Genomic DNA, 7059 nt, shown 5'->3' with positions numbered 1-7059 from the left:
AACATCATTTTGTTTTGTTTTTCACAAAGAAATCAAGATTTTAATCAAGTAGGTAAAGTGCTCCTCATTTTCAGGCTCATGAACAGCATCTGGAGTTTTCTGGACCCCACCCTCGGAGATTCCACAGCAGTGAGTCTGGGAAGGATTTGAAGTGTTCACAAGGCATCATTTCTTCGAGTCTCATTTCTTCACCTGGGACGTGGAGATATCAGTGGAAGCAACCCCACAGGCTTGTGAGCTTTCATGGCAATTATGGGTATAAAGTATAAGCTCAGGACCTGCCAGACAGTCATGTGCTTAATAAAGGTCAAGTATTGTTATAATTCTCAGAGAAAGTCCCTCCTTCACAACATTGCAACATCTGTTATTACAATGAGTAGTCAACAAGACATTATAGACCATGATTATCCTTTGCTTCATACTGGGAACTTGACGTGCTAGAGTAGCAGGCAAATTATGTTGTGTTATATAATTTCTGCCAATTAAGTTCTTTTACTGTAGTGAGAATTCTTTGCCTCATATTCCCAATTTGGATATATCCCAAGGGGAGTATAGGACTACACAGCTTGAGATAGTCCACTAAAAATTTAAGGGAGGAGGGGTAAATTAGGAGTTTGATAATTACTACTATATAGAAAATAGATAAATAACAAAGACCTACTGTATAGCACAGGGAACTATATTCCATATCTTGTAATAACCTATCATGGGAAAGCATTTGAAAAGAACAGATATGTATGTATAATGGCTTGCCTGATGGCTTAGTGGTAAAGAACCCACCTGCAAATGCAGCAGGCACGGGTTCAATCCCTGGGTCAGGAAGATCCCTGGAGAAAGAAATGGCAACCCACTCCTGTAGTCTTTCTTGGGAAATCCCAAGGACAGAGAAGCCCGGCAGGCTACAATCCATGGGGTCACAAAGAGATGGACAGTACCTGGGGACTAAAACAACAGCAATATATAACTGAATCACTTTGCCGTGATTCAGCAAAGTAATGCAACATTATAAATCACCTGTACTTAAGCCTTCCCTGATGGCTCACTTGGTAAAGAATCCACCTGCAATGCAGGAGACCTGGGTTCGATTCCTGGGTTGGGAAGATCCCCTGGAGAAGGGAAAGGTTACCCTCTCCGGTATTCTGACCTGGAGAATTTCATGGACTGTATAGTTCATGGGGTCGCAAAGAGTCAGACACGACTGAACGACTTTCAGCTTCACATACTTAAGAAAAGCATAAGACTTCCCTGGTGGCTCAGTGGTAAAGAATCCACGAGACGTGGGTTCAAAACCTGATCTGGGAGGATCCCATGTGCCGCAGAGCAACTGTCCATGGGCCACAACTATGGAGCCCGAGCTTAGAGCCCATGGGCTGCAGCTCCTGAAGTCCGTCGCCTAGAGCCCAAGCTCTGTGACAAGAGAGTAGCCCCCACTTGCTGCAACTAGAGAAAGGCCTGAGTAGAAACGCAGACCTGGAAGAGCCAAAAATAAATAGTAAGTTGCAAGTAGGTAAATAAAATCTGAAAAACTTCAACTCAGAGAAGAAAGATGACAAATGTACTAGGTCAGTGTGTGAGAAATCCACGTCTCCTTTGCTGTGGGAGGAAGTGTAAATGGTACGGTCTTTTTTTTTTTTCCCTTTCAGTTGTATTGAGATATAATTGACATACAGCACTGTATACATTTAAAGTGTAAAACAATGATTTAACTTACATCCGTTGTGAGACGATTATCACCAGAAGTCTAGTGGACATCCATCATCTCCAGAGATACAATAGTAAAGAAGTAGAAAGAAATATTTTCCCTTCTGATAAGAACTCTTAAGATCTACTCTCTTAACCTTTGTTTGTAAAGTGTAGCTCTGTTAATTATTTTTATCATGTTGTTTGGTCACTAAGTCATGTCCCACTCTTTGTGACCCCATGGACTGCAATACCCCAGGCCTCCCTGTCCCTCACCATCTCCTGGAATTCACCCACCTTCATGCCCATTGAATCGGTGATGCCAACAAACCATCTCATCCTCTGCTGCCCTCTTCTCCTTTTGCCTTCAATCTTGCCCAATATCACGTTGTATATTATTATATATCCCTAATACTTACTTAAAACTGAAAATTTGTACCTTTTGACTACCCTTATCTAATACTCCCAATGCCTTGCCTCTGGTAGCTACAAATCTGAATACTTTTTCAATGAATTTGTTTGTTTTTGAAGTTTAATTGACCTACAATACTATGTTAGTTCCTGAGACAAGACAGTGATTCAATATTTTTATATGCTTCAAAATGACATCAGGAAAAGTCTAGTTGTCACCTGTCACCATACAAAAAAATTACATAATTATTGACTATATTCTCCACACTGTATATTTCATATCTGCAAAGAAACTTAGGTGCCCATCAATAGTGAAATAAAGTGTGAGATATACATATATGTGCATTACTGAACCATAAATTGCATAGTCTTTTTGGAGGACAATTTGGCAAATATCTTGTATCTTTTCAGTAGATGGCTCCTTTGCATCCTTTGTATTTTCATGTTTAGGCATCTATTCTGGGGAAATACTGATATATAATTGTGTATATAATTATACATATATGTGTGTGATATATAATTGTATATATATATATATATATGCATTGCAAAGTGTATGATACATATCCACAAGAAATTGTTTGATGACAAAAAACCACAAACCTGCTAAATGTCTTAGCAATTAAAGTTTGGCCAAATAAATTATAAACTATTCATAAAATGGAATTTTAGATAGTAGCTATTATTTTTTTTAAAAGAGAAGATACTCACCTGGAAAGCTCTCCAAGATATCACATTAACTGCATAAAGTAAAATAATACATATAACTTAATTTCTGCCAAAAAAGTATGTGTTTATATACACACATAAATATATGCAAAAGCATAGGAAAAGAGCTTTGAAGAATACAAAGCAAACTGGTAATATTGATTACTTCCTGAAAGGTTACTCGGGATATATCTGTATTGTTGGAATTATTTACCACAATCATGTGTTTGTTGTGTGAAAATGAACTTTGACAGATTATGTTAACTCGGGGATAGTCATGGTATCTCGGTCACTTTTGGGGAGATATTCTTGGCAAGTCCTCTCCTTGCCAACAGTGCTGCTCCAGAGAATGCTCCTGCAAGCTCTTTGGAGCTGTCCAGCCCTGGCCCCACGATCACACAATACATAGCAGCCCGGGGTCCAGCCAGTCGTCATGGGTTTGGATCTGGGCTTGCCCTTTGCTATGATCTGTGCTGTGTGGCACCATTGACCTCCAACCTGGACTTAGCTTTCTCTCTAGGGACCCTGGTCCCTCCTTCAGACTAAGGAGTCATTCCTGGGTGCTTGTGTGCTTTGAGCCTACAGAGATTCTGAGATGCTAATGTGAGCTCACTGCCTGAGATGGACAGGCTGAGCCCCCTCTTGGCTGACTTAGTCTTTCTCTGCCCAGGCCTCCCCACAGGAGGTCTTAAGGTGCTTGTCTGACCTCTGACCACCAAGGACAAAGCAGACTTTCTCTTCACTCCCACTGTCATTGGGGGTGTATCTGCACACACCTTTCTCAGAGATTTTGTAATTGAGATGGGAAAGTGGGCTAGGCTCCTTACACAAGCCCCTCCTTTTGTGTCTTTCTGCTGTAGTTCTGCTCATGTAGGGCAACCACACAACCTTCTCTCCAGAAACTTCTTGGTATGGAGCAGGGTAGCCTCAGAGACCACCAGACACCAAGATTGGCCGTGCCTCTCAGCTCTCAAGGGCCCTGCCCAGCTCGTGGTCTTGAACATCCATCCCCTTAGATGAGTGACTTTTTCACTCTCACTGTGGTTCCACCCTCAGCCATGGGGGCAGCTCCAAGGCACACATTCACCCTCCTTGTGTAACTGGAGCTGCAAGAGACCCCAGAAGGGCCCTGCCAAACAGCACCTAGCTTAAGCTCTTACTCTGATAATATAATTTACAGGGAGAAAATTCTTTTATTTGGCTATGGTTCCTAGAGACACTGGGGAAATCAGGGCTAAGAAGTAATGGAGTAATGACTAAAGAGCTAAAACATGTTCCTGAGCTTTCCAGTTTAATATTTGCCTCTCCTAGAACCCATTCCCTAGTCTGAGAAAACAGTTGTGAAATAGAACAAGGAAATTAGAACAAGGACACTCCCTTGAGAGCTTACATTTTAATACTCTTCATGCTGTACTGCCTCCCACCCCACCCTCCTTTCTGGTGACACTGAGAGTATAAATTATAGCTGGGCTCTGCCCCTGCACCACACCAGAGGCCAACATGAAGACAGGCACTATCTTTGTTCTGCTGGCTTTCATCATCATGGGGCTGGAGGTGACCTGGGCTCAGAAGTCTCCTGTCAAAGGTGAGGGTGCTGAGGGGACCCTAGCCGACAGCAGAGAAGGCTCAGAGCCCAGTGCTAAATGTGGGAATGGTTTGGCCTGGAAGCAACTGCATCCCCTCATGCATTTCCCTTGATCTAAATGAGAGTTCACCCTGCGTTTCCCATGGTTGGGTCTGATTGGAAGTCATGGGCCAAGTGTGGCATTCTCTCTATTAGGACCCTTGCCCAGATGTGGGACTCCACACAGGGCTATAGGACAAACTCATACGGACTCACACAAGTGAGCGGGGAGCTGGAGACCTCTGTGAGCAGAGACTTCTCTAAGATCTGCTTATGAGGCAGGAAAAAGAGGGTTATGACTGGGAAGGCATCTTGTCCTCTGAGATCGTGCAGACTTTGGAGCAGGGAGAACTTTCTGCTGAGGCCAGACCGTGGGCTGAAGAGTAAGAGTGGAGAAGTCAAGGCTGAGGGAGGAGTCTTGCCAGCGATGAGGGCTTCAGGGCTCCAGCAGCCGTTCTCAAGCCTGTCTTGGTGACTATTCCAGACTGCACAAAACCATTCTGTGTTTCAGGACAACAGAGACCTGGATTCTGCCCAGAGGTGCCCAAAGGTACTGCAGGAATTTGTGTTGAAAGGTGCTCAGGAGATGAGTCCTGTCCCAGGGGAATGAAATGCTGCAGCAATGGGTGTGGTCACGTCTGCAAAACTGCTGTCTTCAGAGTGAGTACAAATCAACCATGCACTGGCCAAGGACTCCCCAGGGAACTTTGCTGGTGCAGAGGGCTGCTCACATGTCCGCTGCATGTGAGAGTCTGGAAGCTTCTGGGAGAAAGGGGCTAGAAATATGGCAAAAGGACAGCTGGTTGCACGATCTGAGGTCTTCTCTTAGAAGAGGAGCCCTATCCCAAGACAGCCCTGACGGGTTCAGTTGAGAAAAGTATCCGTGAGCCCAGATGCACAGGTCACGCTTTACCAGGAGTTTCTCACTTTCCTTCTCCTCCCTCACCAAAGGGGCTTAACGCGTCCTGGAAAATAGGTCATCCTGGGAGGAGGAAGAAAGGGAAAAGGAAGCCCAGGTATCTCCTGTGTCGGATACACATTGTGCTGGAATTGAAGTAAAAAGACAAGCACAACATGGGTCAGGAGAGAGATCTCGATAAATAATTGCAACCTAGTGTGAGGAGTGCCCCAAAGAGAGTTCGCCTGAGATCTGCGGGATCAAAGAGAGGAGTTATTGACTTTGCTTGGGAGGAGAGAGATTGGGAAAGTTGTCAGAGAGTAGAGAGCGTCAAGGGAGAGCATAAAGGATGCATGAAGTCAGCAGGAGGAAGGCGGGGCAGCTGAGAGAGTGGGAGGAGTGTCGACCTGCCCCAGTGGAGAAGAGAAAGCCACGGTGGTAGGAAGGGATCTTAATATCTCAGAGGGTGGTGGAGGGAAATCCATACCAGAGCCCGGAGAGGAATGAGCTTCCTGCTGAAGAGTTTGGTAAACTGCTGGATGCTTCTAATGAATGTCATGATCAAATTTGTATTTTAGAAGGGTGGCTCTGGTGGCCACGGGAAAGTTGGACAGAAGGTTTATTGAGCATGCCTGGAGACCAGCCCTAGAAGATTTCTCACAAATCCATGAATTCGAAGCTTGTCATAACTACAAGACTTTCACATCCATTCCCGACTCTTTTCTATGCCTGGAATTGTAGCCCTGGAAGATGAAGATCTAAAGCGGTGGGATGACTGTTCTCTAAAGAGCCTGTGTGGAAAATAAACTAAATCGGTGGCATAGTTTGGGCTGTGTCCTTCTTTCTGTGCAGGCATTCTGGTGGTCCCTCCGTGGCTTAACAGGACCACATGTGTATTCTGCAGTGAGCCCATGAATACAGGACACTCAGGATACAAATGGACCAGAGGCAAGTCCCCACCCCCCACCCCCCGCCTAATTTCAGTCCCCTCCCACTTAGTTTCATTCCTCCGGAGGAGCCTGGTGAGCCACAGTCCACAGGGTTGCGATGAGTTAGACATGACTGAGCACCAAACACTTTCACTTTTATCTCTATGTACCTAGACAGGGTAGAAGGTCTGAGAATATTTTTTCAAGTGTTCTGTGAAAATGATTTTGGTCAAGCATAAAAAATAAATAACTATGACTATGTAGCAGGCCTGTTAGAGTAGACTTTATTAGGGCAAGACTTGGAAGGAACAGTGCGGGGGATACCCTATTCTAAGGCAAGGCACCAACATCTATCGGGACTTGATGCCTAATTCTAGGAGAGTGAGCCTGATCCTTGGCCTGTGGAACTTGGGCTGACATGAGTTGGGAAATCTCAGCTCTTGTCCTGGAGTGATTTGGAGTCAGGATACAGTTATGAGAAAGGCTTTGTGGATGGGGCTTTGGATTCAGACTTTTCCTGAGGAAAGGGATAATACTTGGTCTCCCACAGATTCTGGCAAAAATGATAGTCTGGACTGCCTGCTTGCAAGCTTTCTCTCTTCCAGCTCTCTATTCACTTCTTCCCACTAAGATCCCCCTACTTTGCCCGCCGAGTCTGCGCTTCCATATCTGTATGTCCCTGTCACCAACTCTGCTCTTGCTTCTCATATAGCACATCTTAGAATCCCAATGCCCCATGGCCTCACCAGTCTGCGCATTGGAATGAGGGCATAATAGCCCTGAAATCATCTTTCAGTGGCTGACCATTC

At 44.8% G+C, this 7059-nt stretch overlaps 1 long non-coding RNA gene across 1 annotated transcript; it reads left to right on the top strand.

Moving 5' to 3' along the window:
* Window positions 1-4281: 4281 nt before the first annotated feature.
* LOC138414633 (uncharacterized) lies at window positions 4282-6513 on the top strand. Its single transcript, XR_011246934.1, has 3 exons — window positions 4282-4384; window positions 4935-5083; window positions 5900-6513. It is a non-coding gene; the product is annotated as an uncharacterized lncRNA (long non-coding RNA).
* Window positions 6514-7059: the final 546 nt, after the last annotated feature.

The sequence above is a fragment of the Ovis canadensis genome, chromosome 11 (genome assembly GCF_042477335.2).
Source record: "Ovis canadensis isolate MfBH-ARS-UI-01 breed Bighorn chromosome 11, ARS-UI_OviCan_v2, whole genome shotgun sequence".
Taxonomy (NCBI): Eukaryota; Metazoa; Chordata; class Mammalia; order Artiodactyla; family Bovidae; genus Ovis; species Ovis canadensis.
This window is presented reverse-complemented; position numbering and strand designations above follow the sequence as displayed.